Source organism: Polypterus senegalus, chromosome 15 (genome assembly GCF_016835505.1).
Source record: "Polypterus senegalus isolate Bchr_013 chromosome 15, ASM1683550v1, whole genome shotgun sequence".
NCBI classification, from domain to species: Eukaryota; Metazoa; Chordata; class Cladistia; order Polypteriformes; family Polypteridae; genus Polypterus; species Polypterus senegalus.
The window spans coordinates 65,330,269-65,352,757 of NC_053168.1; the positions used below are offsets into that span (position 1 = coordinate 65,330,269).

Below are 22,489 nucleotides of genomic sequence, written 5' to 3' on the forward strand. Positions count from 1 at the left end.
ACCTTTGTTGGGACGCAACCCCTTCCCATTAGAAGATGAGTTTAAAGTTTAAGACGAGCTGCAATTAAAAGGAAGAACTAATCCTGAATATCGATCAGTTGAACAACAAACACGATGGCTCATAGACATGCAAGACAAATTTCACCATACAGAACGAAAGAACACCCCAGAGGCAGAAATGAACAGTGACAATCGAAAAGATCAAAAATTATTCAAAACTTTCAACCTTATTGCTTTTAATTTTTACATCGATGTTTCTTTGAAGAACGCTACTTAGTAAAGCTACATCAGCAATGTAATTAAAGTCAAACATTGTTTTTAATGTTGAAAACAAAAGAAGATGTTGCCAAAATAGAAAAATTTTCCTTGCTCTAAAAAAATTATCTGTTCTACAGGAAATGAAAGAATTAACTATTTAAAAAACATTCAGGTAATACAGCTCCTTATCCTTATCTTTTTTTTTTTGCATTTTATTTTGGAACTGTGGGTCCATTTTGTTTCACTACTGTTATGTATAATTAAGGTTTCAAATTTGCATTTTGTTTACCTAAATAGGAAAACCTATTTATTAAATTATCTTTTCACGTTACCATAGAAAGTTAAGTATTTTTAAATGACATTTACATAACTTTTAGAAACAAAGAGAGCAAGTAGACAGCAAAAACGTATAAGTTGCATTAATTGTATTGCAGTCATTCATCAATCTGTACACAAGTATCTGTGTTTTAACTTGGTAGAAAAGTGGCCACAATATACATAGCTGCACAGCTTGCCATGAAAATCATGAAATGGTTTCCTCCCTGATCTGTCTTGTGCTAAAATGTTCATCCTTTTATAACAATAAACTGATGAAAACATGTTATCTGTGAAAATGCTAAAGAGGTTGCCATTGAAAATCCTGAAAAGGCACTGATAAATATATAATAATTTCCTTTTTCATCTTATTCATCCTCAGACAACTAAAAATTACACACATAATATTCAGTTTCTGCATTTTCATATTCCAATGTAAGATAAAAGGGCCTACACCTGCAGCATAGAACACAAAGCAAGAATCAGCTCTGGACGGAGTGCCAGTCCACCATAGGGCACACTAATGATACATCCACACTTAGTCTTCAGAGCCAATTAAAAATCACTAAATACCCTAATCCACTCTTTTTGGGGAGTTTCGATTAAGTAGTACCTATAATGCACCTGGTTGTCACATACTGCTTTGTAACAAGACATTAACAGAGGCTTCTTTTGTTCTTAATAAAACAAGGCATCAATAAACTGGTTATGTATCTCTGTGTTATGTAGTATACTGAAACAACCTCCCTGTGGTGGCTTAAGTGGCTGATAGTGTCTCTCTCAATATTGCACATTTCAGCATAAGGCTTTGTGAAACCTTTATTAATGCTTAATAAGATCAAATAAAGCTCTCATATTAACAAGTAATTTTACCACTACCTCACAAGTGCTTAATATGCCACAATGCACAACGGTAAATAACAGCTTTACTGGTGCTTTATAAATATAATTAGGACCAAAGGAAGCCTTTAATAAGGTTTTATTTCATAACAGTATGTGACTAATGGAAGCATTACAGGTAATATCTAATCTAATGTGTTACCAGGTATTGGTACTCAGAGAAAACACACACATATACAAGGGCAAATGTGCAAATCACTGAGACTGGGAGCAGGCTGTTGTTTCGGGTTTTGTGAGACAGCAGTACTAACCGCTATGCCATTATGTGACTCACTTAGAAGAGAATTATATATATATATATATTGTATTCACTAGTAACTTGTTAACTATTGACCCTAAAAAGACGTAAACTACCTGACCCAAGAAAGCAGTGAATGCATGACAGTTGGATATAATTTAGTTAATCTTAAGTATTTGACATATTTTTATTGACCACTTTTGTTTTGAACACGTAATTCATGTTAACCACAAACTACTTTACAATTGCTTTGAAGAATTTATATAATTTATCACTGCACAGTGGTTTGTATTGTTGCCTCACAGCACTTGGTCTCAAAATCTATTGCTTCCTTTAGATGTGTTGTTTACTCAAATATCAGTTTCCATTAAGAGACCAAAGACATGCAGGCAGGTTAATTTGTTATACTAAATTGTGAATTAATGGAAGTGTCTTGCAAGAGAGTGGTGTAAATTTCAAGCTGATATTTTGGCAGGCATTTATAGCTGCCATGAGAAGTTCCGGTAGAACTGAACATCTGAATGACTTAAAAAACAGGCCGGAAAATGTCAAAGCTTTTGTTTTCTATTGTAGAAGAGGGACATGTGGTTTTTGAAGAACAGTGGGCACATTCTTATGTTAAATATGGTTTTGGTCCAATTACCTAAGATGCCCTCTCAAGCAGTTAAGGCGGTGTATTGATACAGCTGCTACCTAAACTCTGCTTAAATGTCCACCAGCAGAGCTCAGCGATGGTAAGGCATTCCTGTACTGTATATACAATATGTCATCTCTTCAATGCTTTTAGTGATTTCACTGCACTTTTCGTCATGTTTCAACTTCTTTTAACTTAAATGTTTGTGATATGTAAAATTAATCATACATTCTGCAATAATTACATTAGAACTAGGCATGACAGTTTTTCATGACTAATTATTGTAGTTTCTATTAAGAAATAAGCATTATTTATTTGCTTTCTGTCATCTCAGTGATTTAATTAGTGCAAGCGTACAACTCTTTGTTAATATGTCAGCAGCATGTCAGAGTGGGAAAAAGAAAAATATTAATGTATTTATTTGTGAGGTACTGACAATAACCGTTGTATCGACAGGTAAAGTACTGAACTTTAAACCAAATGGTTGCCTATTTTCACAGCTCAGACTCAATGTGTGACCCGGAGCTATTCGCTTAACCTGTTCTTTCTCCTAGTATAAAACAAATATGTTGAAATGTACTTTTAAGCACTTTTAGTATATCTCTTTATATGCAAAAGTATTACTTAGTGGCACTTCTACATTAAGGTCAATGTGGAAACTGTACCCACATTCCAAGATGATGGCAATCACTTGCAAAATGAAATAAATAATAAAATATTTATTAGCAAATCCAATTTAGTTGTCATAATCATTTCTTCTAATTTCTATGTAATTTCTTAACCGGGAAAATGTTTCGTTTTAGATTGTGAGAAATTTTCTTCATGCCTGGTACCACTAGCCTGTTTCTGGATTGCTAGGACAGGTTGTTTGTCCAAGCACACCTTTAGTGTGCCTGCATGTGCAGCCTGAATTCTTTAGTTCCTCCTTGCATTCTAAAGGATACAATCCTTTCAGTCAACCATGTCTGATTTTTCTGTGGCACATTTTAAAGGCTGCATAAACTTGTCATCTTGCTACATTAGAATAGTTGTCATGAACATTACCATAAATCATGTTAAATTACAAAACTACATTATTTCACCCTTTGCCAATTGAACAAAAACTGAACATTAAATGTTTGGGACCACATCGGACTGAAGAATTATATTCTGTGTTCTTAGACTGAAATTATGAGTGTGTTGAGTGTTGACTGTTAAGCATTGTCCATGCAGTGCGCCATTTCCTGAATCAATATTCACTTTCATTTCTGCTTTAAGTTTTGAGCTTGACCTTAATGCACGCTGAAAGTAGTGAGAAGTCAAGCAAAATGACACCTTTTATTGGCTAACTAAAAAGATTACAATATGCAAGATTTCAAGGCAACTCAGGCCCCTTCTTCAGGCAAATGTAATACAAGGTGTCATTTTGTTTGACTTCTCATTACATTTATAATGGCTGACACGGTACAACACCCTAGTACTACATGCATGTTGAAATATATTTTAGTACTGTCTTTTGGTAGCTGTAGTGTATGAGAAAATAATCTTCATTTTGTGTGGATATCTAATTCATTATGAAACATAGAGTCTCTCACTTAATGCAAGATTTACTGGAAGTCACCTCCTTGATCATTCATCCTTCAACAGCATCCAATCTTCAATGGCTCCTTCCATGTGGCTCCAATGACCTATTCACCACTATGTCCATTGCCTGCACATGCATGCTACCAGCTACACCTCACACTGCCCACTTTGGGTCAGAGGCAACACCATCTGCATTCACTCTGTAAGTCAGTTCAAGCCAGGATGCTTCTGGAGACTCACCCAGCAGCCACGTTCTCCATCCAAAGGATTTAAGTACTGAGTACAATCAATTTAAGTGAAATGACTACTCCAGGGTGCTGGCCTTAGTGGCAATGTGTTAAAGAAAAAGCCATATCTGAAAATGGCAAATAAAAAAAAAGGTTAAGATAGGCAAAAGCTTGTAATCACCCAGAAATCTATTGTCCAACGTCAGACTTCTTTTGTCCATTTTAACCTTTTTGTTTTCAATGTTGCTGATGACACTGGTATTTCCTGTGTACCATCTAAAGAAGCTGCCAACTGAGGACCTGAAAGGTGCCTGTTCCTCAAACTACACACTCTCATGTACTTATACACACAAGCATCTGGGCATCTGAGCCTACCTTTTCCATCTTGGTCAAATACAGTTTGCCCCTTTCTCTCAAGATAGTAGAGCACACCTTTCTACTAAACCTTTAGTTTATAGGCAATCAGTCACATGGAATATCTTTACCAGATATAGTGCTTGGAGTTCTGTCTAATGAGTTCAATTTTTGTATCACCAGACTCGAGAATCTTTTTCCTCATGCTCTCAAAATACCTTAAATGCTATCAAATGCCTTTGACTGAAGAGTGGCTTTCTTCTGGCCATGCTACAATAAACGCCTGATTGATGGAGTGCTGTTGAGATGGTCATCCTTTCAAAAGGTTCTCTCAACTCAGACTGATTGTTGGGTTTCTGGTCATGTCCCTCACCAAGTCCCTTCTTGCAGATTACTCAATTTAGTTGAATGGTCATTATCACATTATCTTTGTGATTCCAAATGTCTTTCATTTCACAATTATTGTGGCCATTGTGCTCCTGGAAACACTCAAAGCTTTAGAAATGCATGTATGCTGTTGCCCTGATCGCTTTCTCACCACATTTATATTGCAGAGGTCTACAGAGAGTTCCTTAGATTTCATGGCTTTTGTCCCAACATGCAGTGTGAATTGTGGGATCTTAAATATCCAGGTGTGTTCATTTCTAAACGATGTCCAATCAATTCAGTTTAACACAGGAGGACTCCAGTCAAGTTCTAGACACATTTCAAGGAAAATTAAAGCAATCACAATGCACCTGATCCCAATTTGGACTGCCACAATAAAGGGTCAAAATACTTACATAAATGAGAGATTTCAGTTTTTAATTTTTAGTAAATTTGCAATTCTTTCTGAAAATGTGTTTTCACTCTGTCATTATGGGTTATTGAGTGGGGACTGAAGGGCAAAAATGGTACATTTTCGCATTTAAAATTAAATCTATAACACAAAAGCGTGCAGCAAGTGAAAGGGTCTGATTATTTTCTGAACCCACTATAACAGGGGATAGCATGCCCTCAATACTTTTTGAAACAGGTTATTTTGTCCTGCACACATCTATAAATTTTTGTTAAGTGCTCACAATTATGCTTTGGTATCAGGTAAGGACTTCCTTTCAGAAATAAACGGGCCTCCAGACTCCTTTGACCGACAAATGGAGTGAATGTTACGTAGCACCGTGTAGGGTAAACGTTGAAGCTCATTTTGCAATGCGTAAACACCATCTATTACCTCCACAGTGTCTCCAGACATTTGAAAACAAATTACATTAGTCATTCAATTTATAAAACAGACTGATTATTAGTGTTCCTAATTGTCATCTCCATAGTCCATGCAACTGATTACTGCTATTACTCATTCATCTAGGAAGGCAAGATGCTTTTCTATTTTCAAGTTAAAATTGTAAGTAAAATAAGGAACTTGAGACTCCATTCAGATCTAGAAAAAAATATCAGAATTGGCCCACTGGAACATGAATTTCTCGAAACTGGTCCAAACTAGAAATACTGCAGTCCATAAGCTGCTGCTTAAATAGCCTTGCTACACAATATGATGAAGTTCCTATAACGTACGCTCTAGTCATTCAGACATGTTTACCAGAACAAATGCAATATATTAAATGTGAAGTTTTTAATCATATCTTACTGCTATAGTGTAAAGTGATTTCATTTATAACTTCTCAATAATAAAGATTCATTTCAGCACATTATTTAAATATTGACTTTAATTTAGTTAATATTACAAATATGAAACCATCAAGTATAACTTCTCATTGTTTAATAAATCTGGAGACATAAGATCATTCCTTAAATAATAGATATGTATTCTGCGAAGTCACAGAATCTAAATTAAACAGTTCATTAAATGGACATCCATAACATTTTTTGTGTTCATTTAGGATTTGTTTTTTTCTCCAGATATTTTAAATTCTATATAAACTATATTTTCTCCCAGTAAGTTCAATTTCCTTTATTTTCACTGACTACAATGAGCAAAGACCTTCAGCTATTAATCAGTTGTGGAATATTTTAAGAAATGATGATTAATGAATGTCAGCTTTTTCCTTCTTTAATGCAGATAAATGAGAACAGATTTTGTACTATTCAACGGAAAAATCTGACATTGATAGCCTGATTCCTGCTGTAAAACATGACAGCAAATCTATCATGTTGAGGCCATGCATTGTGCAGGTTGACCTAGGATCAATACTTTGAAAATAAGGTTTTACCAGCAATCAAAAAAGTCTTTGGAAATCAGTGCCTCACTAGATATGCTGAAATGCCCAGCATCGTTCCGGCAAGGGATTCTGTGGTAAGCACTTCTTAATAAATTCTAGACAAACTGTACTAAGTTTGTCTATTATCTAGAGTGAACATTACAATTTAATATTAAGTGTTCTTTTTTGTCAAAGATGTCTTATTTAACGGTGTTTTTAGGGACTCTTTTATTTTTCCTGCTCAAACACATTTTCGCAATTACTTCAAATCTGAGGTTGTTATTTGAATTCACTTCTTTTTTTTCCTTAGACGGCTAAATTTTATATAACAAGCACTTGTATAAATTATAATTGCTTTCAGAGAGCTTTTCCACTGAACTAGTGTTTTTACCCATGCCACTTCTGTTTTGTCTCAAAAATATGAAATATGCCGTGTTTTATACAGTCCCTCACATTTTCAGAATGTCTATATGAAGTATTTGGCTACTGTACTAGGATTTATTTGGTCGTGTCAACATTTCTTGATTCATATCCACTGTCTAAAGGGAGAGGATCCCTTCTGTGCTATGGAAATTAACTTGAAACTGTCATTGTAATAAGATATAAGAAGCTTTTATCTGGTAGCTCCTAAACCAGGTCTGGGACTCCACTGTGTGTTTAAAACTAATTTAATAATGAAAAGTTAATCTATGCTCTTATTTTATTTGATGAGTCATTTGTCATATTCATGCAGTCTGTAGAAAAATGTTTGAAAGACAATGGGTGAATTGATTCTCTTCATATTTTTCTTGTTGTTTTACACATTAAATTTGTGAACTCCTAAATGCTTCAAATAATGAAGACTGCAGTAGAGCACCTATTTTGGTACCATTTGTTTCTGTATTTGGTCATCCTAAAGTAGCAACTTCAATAAAATTTTAGGAACGACATAAGAGAGAAAGATTAAAGCTTGAAAGGTATTGACACTCACCGTTTTCACTCAAAATCTTGTTGAGTTTTTCAGAAAAGTAAAAAAGCATTTGTGGAAATATCTGTTGTTGTGCAATAACTACATAGAGTTATCGAATTACATGTTTCACCTACTAAGAAACTGGCTGTGTAAATAATAAATGTATGTATCAGAGCTAAGAACTTTTTATTTACTTCCATGGAATTTAATTATATAATGATTATAACACTTTTTTAATATTTTCAATATAAAGAAGTGAGCACTGACCTTATTGCCAATATGAATGAAAGACATCCAGTGATAAGGATTAAATATGCACATTATAATTGAATTTAAAGGAATAACTATGTGAATTACACACTTGTATCATATATAATTTATTGCAAAATACATAAGAGCAAAATCATATTTAAGAACATTAAGTCAATTAATTCATTTAGCTCTTTTCATTTTTAATTTGATAAATAATAGCTACTGTAAGTGGGTACCATACCTCATCCAGTGGAAACAGGGGAGTGGCCTGGCTAGAACTGTAAGATCTGAGCTAAACATCAAAAAATACCAACTGAATGTTCAATGTCCTTTGAGAATTTGGTTCTAAACAGATAACAAAATCCAGCCTTATCCTATTTATCGATCTTTATCGTTCTCCAAAGTACAACTGGTAATTTTTAAGTGGTCTGATCTGACCGAACTACAAACGTAGCTAAGTCTACTTTCCTAGTCAGTTATTCTTTTGGGTGATTTAACATCTACGCTGATTTTCCTTCATATAACCTTACATTAATTGTGTTGTTTGCGCATAGTTTTAATCAACAATTGTGTGTGTTATTTTATTTCTGCTGGTGGTTTCTTATATTTAACCAGAGCTTTGTGTTTCATGAATTAATCTGTTATTTGCTGTTTAATGTTTAATATTTGTTTGCATAAAGTGTTAATAAGTTGATTTTTTACTGTGCTATTATTTCCTTTGTACAGTTTCAAATGTTTGAGAAATACTTTGAGCATGGGAAAGGTGCAATATAAATACTGTAAAATGCATTCTTCTTCTTCTTATTATTATTATTATTACTACTACCAAAGTTAATTATTTCCAGCATCACTTGGCACAAAGCTTCAGTCACTTAGGTACAGAAGGGTCAAATACAACACAAATATGTCCACATTACAATGCCTGAGACAGCTCCAGATCAGTAAAATTAAGTTAGGTTTAGACACAGCACAACTTGAGCAATACGTTCTCCAGAGCACTAACTGTAACACTGCTCTGCACCCAAAATCCTCCCATGCAAAATAAACTGGTGTGTTTTATAGATGTAGGTGTGCTGGACCAAAAACTTTTTCCACAAGATACTTAATTCAGTGAAAAACACCATTAAGGAAAAATAGATTTTTTGAAAAAATGTTACATTTGTTTTATGGCATAAGTATTTTTCATGCTCAGAATATTACTTCAATTGTATTTTGAGCTGAAAAACATGAGTCGTCCTTGTTCTAAACATTAATTGAGGTGCAAACAACCAAAAATCAAGTATTTGCTACACATTTTTGCTCTCAATCAATATTTTTTCCCAGTATTAATTAAAAACAGCCAGGAATTTATATTTAGGATGGTATACTTTTATATTGTCCAGAAGAGAGAAAATTGTTGTTTAAACGGTTTTTACAGAAATACACAAAATCAGGTTGATCCATCTATTATGTTGACAGGGTAACAGGTAAGAAAACAGAACAGTATAAAAAAAAATACACAATCTTACTTTACTGATAAAAAAAAGCATATGTCACAATTGTCTTTATGAATACAAAGGCGGAAGCCTACAAGAATTAACTGAGGAGTTTCTTTCTTTCTACCTAGCAGTTGGGTACAACATATCTTTAAAAATCAATTTCCCACACTCTCATTTAGATTACAAAAGAGAACATAGGAATGGTCTCTGATAAACATGGGGAGAGGTTCCACCAGGACATAGTTCAAATGAAGAATGGAAAGTAGAGTGAGTGTCTGTTGGCAGGCGTCTGTTGGTCGATCCACCATGAAACATTTTCAGGAGACTATAAGAGGAAATATATATCAAGTGTCTACTTTTTATAAGTAATAATTATATTTTGATGTGGGCAGTAAGCTTACCAGTCCATAGTAGCTAGGGTGGTGTTCTACCCTTCAGTCTTCTGGTAAAATAACCAGAGCACAAAAGAAACACAATGCCTGAACAATCTTATCAGGAAAGCCTGCTCCATCACAGGGAAAACTGTGGATACACTGGAAGCTGTTGTGAAAAAGAGGATGATGGCAAAATTGGAGGATGATGGCAAAATTGGATTTTCTGCTCACTGCTATCAGGCCAGTCAATTAATCCACCTGATGTACTTGTTAAGTTTACTTTCATTTATTTACTTACTTATTGATTGATTGATTCGCTGTATTATCTGTCCTCTCAGTCAGTATTCTTGTTTTCTATGTTTCTGCTTCTGTAAGCATCTGAATTTCCCCATTGGATTATTAAAGTTTTTCTAAATCAAATCTATTTTAAACAAAAATATGTATAATTTTTATTTTTAAGTCAAAATAATATAATTTTTTCTAAAATAGTGTTTATTTTCATTTTTATGAAGACCAGTGTTTCTCTTTATAAATGGCAAATATATTGCTTCACTTTTTCTGAAATATTATAGTACTTTTTTCCAAGCAACATATTCAAATTAAAATACCAGATTCTAACCAGACAAATTTTAGGCAACAAAAGAGCAAGCTATCTTAGAGTATTTCTTACTGTGTATACTGTAATAGCTAAGATATCATTTTGTGTAGCTCTTCCCCTGCTTTTCATTCCTTCATAATTATTAACAGTTCCAGTACAGAGGCTCAGACGTTTATGGATAAAACATCTGATGGTGACTTATAGTAAAGTAAGGTTGGCGACTCATTCTTTCTTATTTGGCCTTCTTAGTGATCACTCAGGTTTGACACCAGACTTCATGTTCTTTAACTTTTGTGTGATCCTTCCACCACAGGCACTTTTATTAAAGAGACATCCTTTGTGACAGCACAGGAACACAGTTAGCTCTGAAGTTATTTTCTAACATAGTCAGTCAGTCAGTCATTTTCTAACCGCTTTGTCCTGAACAGGGTCATGGGGGGTTGCTGGAGCCTATCCCAGCTAACATAGGGTGCAAGGCCAGAACAAACCCTGGACAGGGCTTCAGTCTGTTAAAATGTTTTATCCATATTTGCCAATAAATTCCAGAACCTTAAAATATTTGTTTAAATCTTTGAAGTTTTTTTTTAATATACTGTATCTCTAAACATTATTATGTCGGTTATATTTAATCACAGAGCTGAAAATCCTAGTCTGGAAATTTCTTTAGCTTTTGAGATGCACAGCTAGCCAAGTATAAAACTCCAATCATTCAGCTGAGAAGTGACCAGCCAATCAAGTATGAAGTTTAAGAGAAACAAAAAATGCAGCATGTGAATGGTCATGGCATGTTGTGTGCCCATACCTGCAGATGACTTAACTCAACCTTGTTGGTCAAATGAGTGTATAGGTTGGGCTTTATGTTGTGTCTTTCAAAGGGGAAGGGGAAGAAATTGAAAGACATTGTTTCAGAAGTATGGCAGCATCTGTTCTAAGTCCAGAATCAGAGAAATTCTTTGGAATGACATTAAATTAGGTACTACATATAATGTATCTATTAGTCATACATTGTCACGTAATAAGACCTTAACAAAGGCTTCTTTTGGTCTTAATAACACTTAAAAAGCATCAGTAAATTGGTTATTCATCTCTGTGTTATGTGACCTATTAAGAGCTTGTGATATGCTTGTAAAATTACTTTTGAATATGAGAGCTTCATTTGATTTTGTGAATCCTTAATTATTGCTTAACAAGCCTTATTCTAAATTATGCAATAATGAGATACACATTTATCACTCACTTAAGCCAAAGTTATTTTAGTATGCCATATTGCACATAGATGAACAACCACTTTATTTTGCTGCATTATAAGTAGTACCTAATCTAAAGTGTTATTTTTTTCATTTAATTTACATTAAATGGATTAGACAGCTCTTGGATGACAATTCTGCTGGGTCAATATTGCCAGTACTCTATCTGTCTATCTATCTATCTATCTATCTATCTATCTATCTATCTATCTATCTATCTATCTATCTATCTATCTATCTATCTATCTATCTATACACTAACTGCTTTATCCGGTTACACCTGGGAAATTTCATAAGACAATGGGCATCAGTTATAGTGCTGTCATTTAATTGGATGTATCAGAAGTATTATGTAACTAACTAAATGCTTTTCTGCATGCAATAATTTGTAGTTTTGTTTTGATTCTTTTATTACCAAGGGCTAATACAGGGTGGCGTAGGAAATGGGATATTTTCAACTGATATTCAATGCATGAAAAACACATTACAAAATATATTTAATAATGAAATGTATGTAACAGGATATGCAATTAATGGTGGTAATCAATCATTTTATGTCTTGAAGATAACATCATGAAGGTGTTGTCCATTTCTCTGTACACATTCTGATAACCTGTTGTAGAAATTCTGCATTGCTCGACGTAACATGTCAAGAGGAAAGCCAGCCATTTCCTCTTCAATCCTCCTTTTTAGTTCTGCAATGGTTGCAGGACGTGTGCAGTACACTTGGCTTTTAAGGTGTCCCCACAGAAAAAAATCACAAACAGTGAGATCTGGGGATCTTGGAGGCCATGGAATGTCACTGTTGCGTGAAATGACGCACCTTCCAAACAATCATCGAATAGCTGCCATCGATTGTTGGGCAGTATATGAATTAGTTCCACCTGGGAACTTCTTTTATAAGGCTGGACCCGTTTCTTTGAAATTATACACTCATGTTGTAATTGCATGAGCAGACGGGGTACAATAATGATGTCCTAACTGGAAATGATGGCAAAATTCAATTTGCGCAGTACTCACATTATCACCATTCTTATATAAGGCTTTCACAACAAATGCTCGTTGCGTACCACTCCACTGCTCCATTATTACTAATGGCACGTGATTCTAAACAATGTCGCATTGGTCCCAAACAACTGCCAACGCCCCATGGTCACCTTGTTCAAAATTTCCTATTTCCCTGTGCCACCCTGTATTATTGGCTTATTGGCAGGAAGTGTGGTGTAGTGGTTAAGGGTTTCTGCCTGACACCATGTGACCTTGAACAAGTCACTTCAATTGCCTGTACTCTAACTGGAAAAACAAAGCAAATGTAACCAATTGTATCCCAGGTGTTGTTGATGGTCATTGCAAAACATAATTTTACAGTAAACTGTATTTCTTTTGAATTGAAATGAATAGTCAGTAGGAATAATGTGAAATGTGAGTCTATATTATTGTTATTAGATGTTTACAATTTTCATTTGTTTATGCCTTTCATTCAAAGCACAATATTTTGTTTCATGTTGTTCATCAGTTGTATGTAGACCCCCTTTAAGGCCTGCAGATGGAAAAACAGTGCTTGAAGTAGATATACGGTAGGTTATGTGTGTATTAATGTGAAGAGTGAGGATCATGGAGTACTAGCTTTGAGGTGAAGGACACAATTTCCATGGCTACTCCATTTGAAATGTAAGCACCACTATCTAATACTGACGTTGAGGTATTATAAATCAAGTTTTTGGGTTAACCTTGGAGTTTAAAGCACTGCGATTGAAGAGTGGTTCTCTCTTAATATTTTAAGCACTGCACTCAAAAAGCAGTGTTGAAGTATATTGGCTTCTCTTGTAGTTTTCAGGACCAAGAGCAGGGTCTGGAAGTAAATGGAGTGGAACGGATGAACTAGAGGAGAGCCGGTATGCTTCTAAGAGTGCCAGTAGTCAAAGGCAAAAATCAGCACTTGCTAACCATTGAGCCATTGCATCTTCCTTAAGTTTCGCTGAACTTTGTTTCCATTTCACAACATGAGCGCATCTTTTTTTCCTGTCTAGGACACCTCCGTGTCTTCAATCGTCTGTCTACCATATTGGTTATTTGTGCTATCTGTATAGCCCATCAAATGCTTCTGTTTCTTTGTTTGCATAAAAAATGCTGTGCAGAGTATGTAAGTTAGCTTGATATTAATACATATCAGAAAATTAAAAACATGCCAGCTATTTTTTTTCTTCTATAACACCACTAAATTTCAATCAAACTTGTCAAAGCACTTTTGAGATTTTGAGTTATATAGTTTTTCTCTTGAGGTGTTACTCTTAAGTATTGGAATATTATAATTGCCTTTATTAGCAGATACCTACTGCCCTAGATGTACCAACCTGCCAAATTACAGTTTTTTAGCCAAACAGAAAATAGTGCTGATGAGTGAGTGACTGAGTGAATGAGTGAGTCAACTTTGCATAATATACTGCATATTACAGTACAGTACAGTTACTTAAGTGTGACTTTGTTAACAAAAAAGTCTTCCAGAAAAATTATGTGATTTTCATGCTGAGTATTACGTCTCTTCTTCATACTGTTCGGGCTAGAATCATATTGGGCTTACTGAAAGTTAAAAAGCAAACAATGTGAATCTTTCTGTCTGTATACAGTGTTCAGTCTTGGCTAAGATTTCAAGACTTTGTCTCTGTGTAAGACAGGCAGAAGCTTTCTGGATATAGAAGGACAGGAAGATTCCACATTTGAGGTACAGTATAAAGAAGTTATCCAGTTAAAATCTGCACACCATCCAGATAGGGTAGACCTGTGCCATGAATATTGAAGTTGCTGATCACCCCTGATAAAAACAAAAACAAATCAGCCTGTTTTTTTGTTTAGCCTCATCAGCCATGTGAAAGAACTATAACTATTACAATTGTTATTTTTTTATTATTGTATTGAAAGATAGGTGGTGTGACATAATGGTTTGCACATTACACTTTAAACAGGGGGATCAATTTATTCTGTGCTAGCAAGTCACTAAATGCTCCTGCCTTTCAATTACTATAAATACATTTGTAATCAATTGAAATGTACCCTAATCTTGACACTGCTTCAGGTGAGTGCATATGACAAACACTGGCAGTTGATTAAATTAATTTCTCAGCTCTATCAAATTCATGACTAGTTCATAATTCATGGAATATACAGTAATAGTTCTTGGTCTTCTGCTAAAACTAAAAACAGTAAGTAATCATTGATAGATAAATAAATAGATAATCCATCCATCCATCCATCAGATAAATTTAGATAGACTAAAGCTGTAAGCCGCAATCTTTCTTTTGTATTCAGTATGTGAGATTTCCATTGTGACTGGCCACATCCATTATTAGCAGTAGCTTGACATTAACTCTCAAATACAGTGGAAATATCAAGGATGGCTAAATTCTCATTGACACAATCTTTTTCCAAGATGCTAAGGTAGTTTCTAATTTATTAACACCAGTAATAATTACAATTAAGCACTTTACACATCAACAAAAGATAGAACAAATCTCATCTATAAAACCTTGTACAACAATGGCTCGCATTCACACAATGTCCCTTCTACTAGTAGTCATTACAGTAAATGTATTCCTACCTGTTTGTAAAGCCCACATATCGATCAGTCCATTCACATTTGATTAAAAGCGATTTCCTTTGACCGTTGCAGAGTGCAAGGGCACCACGACTTATAGTGATTCCTTTTTAACAACCCAAATAAAATCATTAAATTGCGTTAGTTTTCTTTTGTCCCAGACTGCAGACAGTTAAATGTATTTTAATTTTATTAACTGGTTAGAAAGTGAACTGCTCAAACATGGGCTTTAATATCATGCAATGTCACATTGTGCTTTTTATTTAAAAGAACTAGATTTTGTTAAACATGACAATACAGAATTTAACCTCCATTTTTGTCATTTTTATTGCCTGGAACACATCTGCTCTATTCAAGCAAATTTAGTGTGATTGCACAGTTCAGAACTTGCATGGTATTATATGTGTCAGCTAATGACAGTAATGAAACTAACTGCAGCCATTATTGTGGGTTTTAGGACTTCAACATCTGTTGAGTATTAGCCTTTGCCTTGTGCCAAATTGTGCTCTATGGTGCCAGATTCTGCAATTACATGTCATTACTTGCTTTTTTTCTTTTTGTTAGACGTGTCCTTTGTAAAATATTATCACTAGTCTATTTTGTCCTGTGCAATGTTTTCGCACTGTATAAACTGATCAGTTAAACCAGCGCTTGCATGTGCCATTATAAAAATAATAGTTATTATAATTATAATAATAATTACTGTAAATCCACATTTTTGTCCTATAAACTGCAATTTAATTGTACCTGTTATTTAATCACTTTGATCCTAAAGACTATGATTCTGTTTAAAATAAAACTTCACTGATTAGACATTGCTAACCAATAAATAAGCAGTTATTATCTTTGAATGTTTGCATAAATATAAAAGTCAACCGTTTACTTATAAATGTGGGAAAGGGTTATGCAGGGGAAAGCAATAAGCTATTATAAAAGAAACGTTTATATAATTAATAAAAAAAATATTGTGATCGGTTTGTATGCTGTACAGATGCTGAAGTGTTTTTAGCCAGCCTTCAATCTTATATAGTAGTTTGTTACGAATGGTTTTCAGATTTTTTAATTAATGTAATGTTTTATTCTATTTTTTTTAGATTGTCCTTTCATCTTAATTTATTTTTGTATTGTTAACACATAAAAGTATTAATATGAATTTGATATTGCAAACATTTTGTTAAGTGGCACAGTGCCTAATGCTACTGCCTTGCGGCTCCAGAGAGGTCTGAATCCTGCATGTATAGGATTGCGTTTTCTTTTCACGTCAGTGTCAGCTTTCTCTGGGGACTTTGTTTGTCCTCCAACATCCTAAAGACAGTAGCGTAATCTTAATTGGTATCTCTAGGTTGGTCCAGCATGAGCGAGTGTGTGTGTGATGCAATGGACTAGTGTTCTGTCCTATCCAGGCATTGCTCCTGGAATTGCGCCTGATTGACTATTCACAACCAACAATGGAGTGGAAAATGTAGGGGCTGATTGACAAGTACTCGTGCTTATCACTTCCTTAAAAATACCTTCTCGCTTCTTGCCCATTTTAATCAACTCAAAGTATTTTGAATGGTCAAATATATAATTTGTCACTCATGCATATTGGAGGATTTCCTTACGGGCTCTGGTGAGGTATGTAATAACTCGCAGAGAGGGTACTGCTGCTAACACTGTCTTCTCCTTCTCTCCCCACAACATTGAGAATCCACCTAGTGAGTGCACCTGGCACTGCCGCTTCTGGCACCCCATCCATAACAACCCCAGTTTCCCAGAATGAGGCATCATTTTGGCAAGAGCAACTCACTAGATGGAGCGCCTAAGCAAATTGATTATTATCCATGGCAAGAAGTTGAGCTTTACTTTTTGTAATTTGCAGCCCAGATACATGGACAACAGCACCTAAGGAGTGATTCTTTTATTTATTTTTGTTGTTTACTAGATGGGATGACCCAGATGGCACCCTAAATTTTCTTTGGGAAACCTTTCATTCCTGCACCCTGCCACAAATGAAATAATGAGAAACACACATATAGTCATATACATTATATACAAATGCACTATATTTAAATGTCTACGGCATGGTGCTTAAAAAAACAAAAAAGCCATCCAGTTTTAGTGTCAAATTCTATGCATTTTATTAATAATAAAACAATAACAAATGTTATTATATTTTTTTAAAGTTATTTTGTTATTATTAGAGAATGTTAAAGAATATTTCTAACTAATTTAAAGCCTGTGCTGATAATGATCTCCAACAACAGCAATGCAAAGTACCACGTGCCATAACATGCTCATGAAAACAGACCTTAGCTAGCCTGTTGTGATATCATCACGTTGACTTATGAAGGTCCATAGTGTCAGTTACAACCTCTGGAGTATGGACAGAAGGGTTTCCTGGGTTTGGTGCATTGCTCACAGAACCAGTAGTATGGCACTTCTTTACCAGTTACTGTGTTGTGCATGAGCACTCCTATCAGCACATTGCTCCACGAATGCTTCATGTGTGAATTTGAAGAAGCCCATATGAATACATAGCTTCACATTCAAAAAACACTCTTAGAATGAGTACTCAATGTCTTCTCTTAAGCAAGCTCACAGAATCTACAACAGAACTAAAAAAACAAAACATGAATGAAAAGTTCCGAGAGCTTCACTGGACTACACTTGCTGCTGTAAAAACCAGGACAGTCCTTCTTAGCATGTGCAGGGCTTCCTTTATCATTAGCCAATCTCAACATACTTTATAATGAATAAAACATTATTTTACTTTGTGAGCCATTTATACAGGATGATATAAAAGAAAAGTCCTCTCAGAAATAATTTTTTTGTCAAGCTCTATTTTTTAAGATATTTTAAAGGGGAGAAGATAAGCTTATTCTCACACATCCTATGATCAAGTATGGGAGCACAAAGTTCATTCAGGTGTAAAATATAAAATGTTTTAAAGAAATCATTGAGTATCAAAGTAAAGTATGGGGTGTATTAGTCAGTGAAGTAATAACATTTCTTGCTATTTTGCAGCAATAAACTGGAGTAAAGCCTGTTTATATTCTTGTAAGAATTTGTAAACATGTTTCTTATAGTAAGAACTTTTCATTACTACAGTTGGACTAATTGATGCAGGATATGCTAGAGCCAATTAGGTTCAAACACATAAGGTATAACTTAACATTCTCATTTATGCATCAGACAGAAAACAACCCTGCACTGCATGACCACAGCTTACATCTTTGAGGACGTGGGAGGAAAGATGGAAGATCCAGAGGAAACCCCCTTCATATAAAGGAGCACTTATCCAATGTAGCATGGTTTTCCTGTACATACATTGCTTAAAAATAAACTAGCTAGTACTCTGTATTTGGTAATTTCTTTTTATTTCATTTGAGAAAACTAATGACTTTGTTATGCACAGGCAGAAGGCTACACAATACAACACACTGACTAAAACATTGCACTTTTGTTCTCAACAATATAACCAATATAGCTAAAATAAAAATGATGTTCTATTTGCTATTCATTTTAAGCATCACCTTGGATAAGGTCATCACACAAACATACAATATAAAAACATAAATATACTTCATGTTTTTCTGCTTTTGTTCAATTTTCATCGCTGAGAACTTCAACAATATGAATAATTGAAGAGTAGGAAAATACATTTGTAACATTTTTGATGGAGTACTCCCACCATCTATAGTAACTATAGCAATGTCTCATTGACCTTTGGAAATCAATATATACTTACCATATATAATGATTAGTCCTAAATTACTATTTCATTTATCGTCTTTTGTTCAGCACTGATAATCTCCACTTCTTGCACTCACTTTTCTTTCTTGATTAAATAACCCTTTAGAATGTCATAGCCCTCCAGCTCAGATTTTGATGCACTTTGTCATTACTTTTCAGCTGCATTATTGCAATTAATTTTCCAATAGTCTTTCTAGATACAGTAGCTTAGTGACAACACTTCAGCAGGTCGAAAATGCTGCTAATCATTTTTTTCCAGGACTGAACAATAACCTTACCATGGCATAAGCAGATGATCTCTTTCTTATCAACAATTTAATAAGTGTTACATTTGCATTTACTTATTTGGCTGACACCTTCATGCAAGGCAACTTACAACATTTATAATACAATTGGTTACATTTCTCTAGGTTTTAAAATTGTAGCACACAGGCAGGTCAAGTGACTTGCTTATGGTCACACAGTGTCAGTAGCAGGATCTGAGCCCATAGCTTCAGGGTTTGAAGTCCAAAACTTTAACCACTACATAAAGGGGTTTTCCAAGATTAAATTGAGCCTCCAAATACCTTGAACAGGTTTGAGCAGAAGTTGGTGATGGATGAAAGGCTATTTGTCTAATTCTCATATAAATCGACCATACGCAACTGCTAAGGCTACTAGCAGGCTTAGAAGACAAGGCTGATGTGCATTAAAAATGAGCTAGTAGTTCAGAAGTATAAATATGTTAGTTCGAATCTTAATTTCATGTGTTGAGGGCTGAATTTTGTCAGTCATTTTCTATCTACAATATGTGGCAAAAGGGCTCATTATTAGTCAAATGTTTTGACAGTGATGGCACATGTGATTTTGGAATTGCAGAAGATAATCAAGGTGGTGATACGGTAATGTTAGCATCCAAGTTTCTGAATGATTTCAAAGTAAACAGCTAATGATTTCTAGTTGTTTAGCAAAAGGACCTTCAGACAGGTAGGACTTTGGCTTTGTGTTTTTGTTTTTTTACAACTTTAAGATTTTTGCTTTCTAGTTTTTGATTTGTTGTGACTTATTGATTTTGACCCGCATCCTGTTTACAGACTATTTTTTGTTTTTCCCTATTTTGGCACCTTCATATTCTAGTTTAGCTAAGGATATATCCGTCAGGGTGAGGGTTGCAATCAGAGCTTTCATTTTAGTTGCTGTGATATGCAATGAAAGACTGTAACTTTATAGACTATAACAATTCAGTATATTTAAGAAAAAAAAAACTTGTTAGTGCGAGTATGTGGGTGAGTGTTACTTGTGAATGGATGGCACCCAATCCTTGGCTAGTTGATGTCTTGCACCCTGCACTGTTGGGATAGATGATTGATCCCCATGACCAGAAAATGTGGATTATTCAGGTTTGGTAAATGGATGGATGGTAAGCAGCATTCTAATTGAATTTCTTTCCCCATGCTGTCCAAACATTTGTGCCTCAAGAACTGAATACTTCAGCTAAGTAATGATATAGGTAACCTTGATGGCCTTTGTACTCATTTTGAGTGACCACATATAGAATGAAAAGCATCCCTTCTTCATGTCTCTTTCCTCAAGGATTCTTCTACGTGGTAAGGATATGCAAATCTAGTTTACTGGTAAATGTAAACTTTTTTGCCACTTGTGAGTGTACCTGCCAATGGATTGCAATTTCTTCTAGGTTTTTCCCATCACAACATTTTATTTCAATACACAGTATGGTAAAACAAAGAAATGATTTGATTTGAGTAAGTATATGCAACACTGAATGACACATAGAAAATCACATGTACTGAATAAATTCAGTTCAGTGGCCAGTTGTTTCTTCATCAATAACTTTACAGGGTTTTTCCATTTGGAACAGATGAATGTGTCAGGCTGAGCTAGTTAAAATTTAGTAAGTTGTACTTGCTGTTTACCAGTTATGATTTTCCCTCTTTCATTCTGCTTGTTTCATTGAGGATCAATCATTTAGCTAACTATTAGAATTCAGCAGATGTAAATGTTGTACCATTGTCCATGACAATAGCATCTGGTAATTCATGTTTAGTGAAGATAAAGAGCAAGGTGTTGATGGCTTCGTTAACAGACATGGAACACAGAATAGACACTTGGAATGTGATTCAACTAACATAAAGAATGTCTTTACCTGAAATGGTCCATGGGTGCAGTGGTACCCTTGATGGTACATACTGTGACTGCTGTTATGTAGTACACCCATTTACAGTATTCTGTAAAGTCCTGGACACCAAATGCAACATCTGGCCATGTGAACTATTTCAGGGTAGGAGTCATAAAATAGTTTAAGCACAATCTCCCTTGCTAGAACAGGTACTACAACAAAGCTACCCAATAAATTTCAACTTTATGAGCTGAGAATTTGTGGTGTTAATTGCAAATTTGTTTGTACTACCTGTATTACTGGAAGCACTTTTTTCCATCACGTTTTTGTACTGCAGATGGTCTTATATTTTGAATTTTGATCATTAGCACTTCTGTTTTCTCATAGCCCAGTAGCTGTATGTTCTGGTTTGCCATTTCTGTTGCCAGGGAATTTTCCTCCGTAATCTTAAACATTATGTTTAGCTAAGCTAGTAGCATATGTCGAAGCAAGGGATCAGACACACCACACACTATATGATCACACAACATCTGTTTGAGTTGTTCACCAAGTTACAATGCAATGAATGTTTTTCTCAGTTGAGCAATAAAACAAGCAATACTCTGATTACTTGCTAATTGCTGAAGTGCTGTACATTTTTCGACAGTTTGGGTATGTAATGATGCTGAATACACATGATCATGTCCTAACGTGGAACAGCGCTTGGCAAACGAGGAGTCAGAAGCAAATGAAAGGTGGAGTATTTTCCCGCTGCACAGATATTTAGTAAAAAGGACCACTTGTTTATCAATGTCATTAATGTGAAGGAAACACTCCAGACTCTGCATATTCTTCTCACACTCTGGTCTCTGTATTGAACTAAAAAAATTCACTCATTGTCGCCATAGCAAAAAATATATATATATATAATTCACTAAGGCAAGACACCCATGGAAAGCCAGCGTGGTTTCACTAAGCCGCCGACAAGTAAGACACCTATGGCGCACGCAGGATGGAGCCACGTTCACCAACTCCAAGACCATTGGATACGACGATAACTCGCAGAGCCACGCCCACCAACTCGGACACGACGACACAGAAAAAACGGCGTCATTTATATTCGTCTGTCGTAGAGGCCACATGCTACTCCGAGCCACGTTGACTGTTCATAGAGGCGTGTTTCTCGTGGAGGTGAATCGCCATATGCAGCATGTAAAATGGTTTGCGAGGGATATCCCATGGGATCCTTAAAACATTCCTTTACAACTGAGGTTAAAACACAATGAAGTAAGCAGTGTTTAAAAACCGAGTTTTCGGTTACGACGCACGACTGCATGCACCATAGTAAACTGTTTTACACGCTACATACAGCAATTCACATCCGCGACAAACATGCGTCTTCTTAGATGCTCCTGCACTTTGTACACACCCCCCTCCCACCTCGCTACTACCGTGGTCGGGTTCTTGGTGGATTATATATAGAAA

The 22,489-nt window shown here is 35.1% G+C and overlaps 1 protein-coding gene across 1 annotated transcript in view; it reads right to left on the reverse strand.

Moving 5' to 3' along the window:
- Positions 1-22,489, reverse strand: part of nxph1 (neurexophilin 1) — a 242,355-nt gene that overhangs the window by 2,408 nt on the left and 217,458 nt on the right. The gene's annotated exons all lie outside the window — the stretch shown is intronic.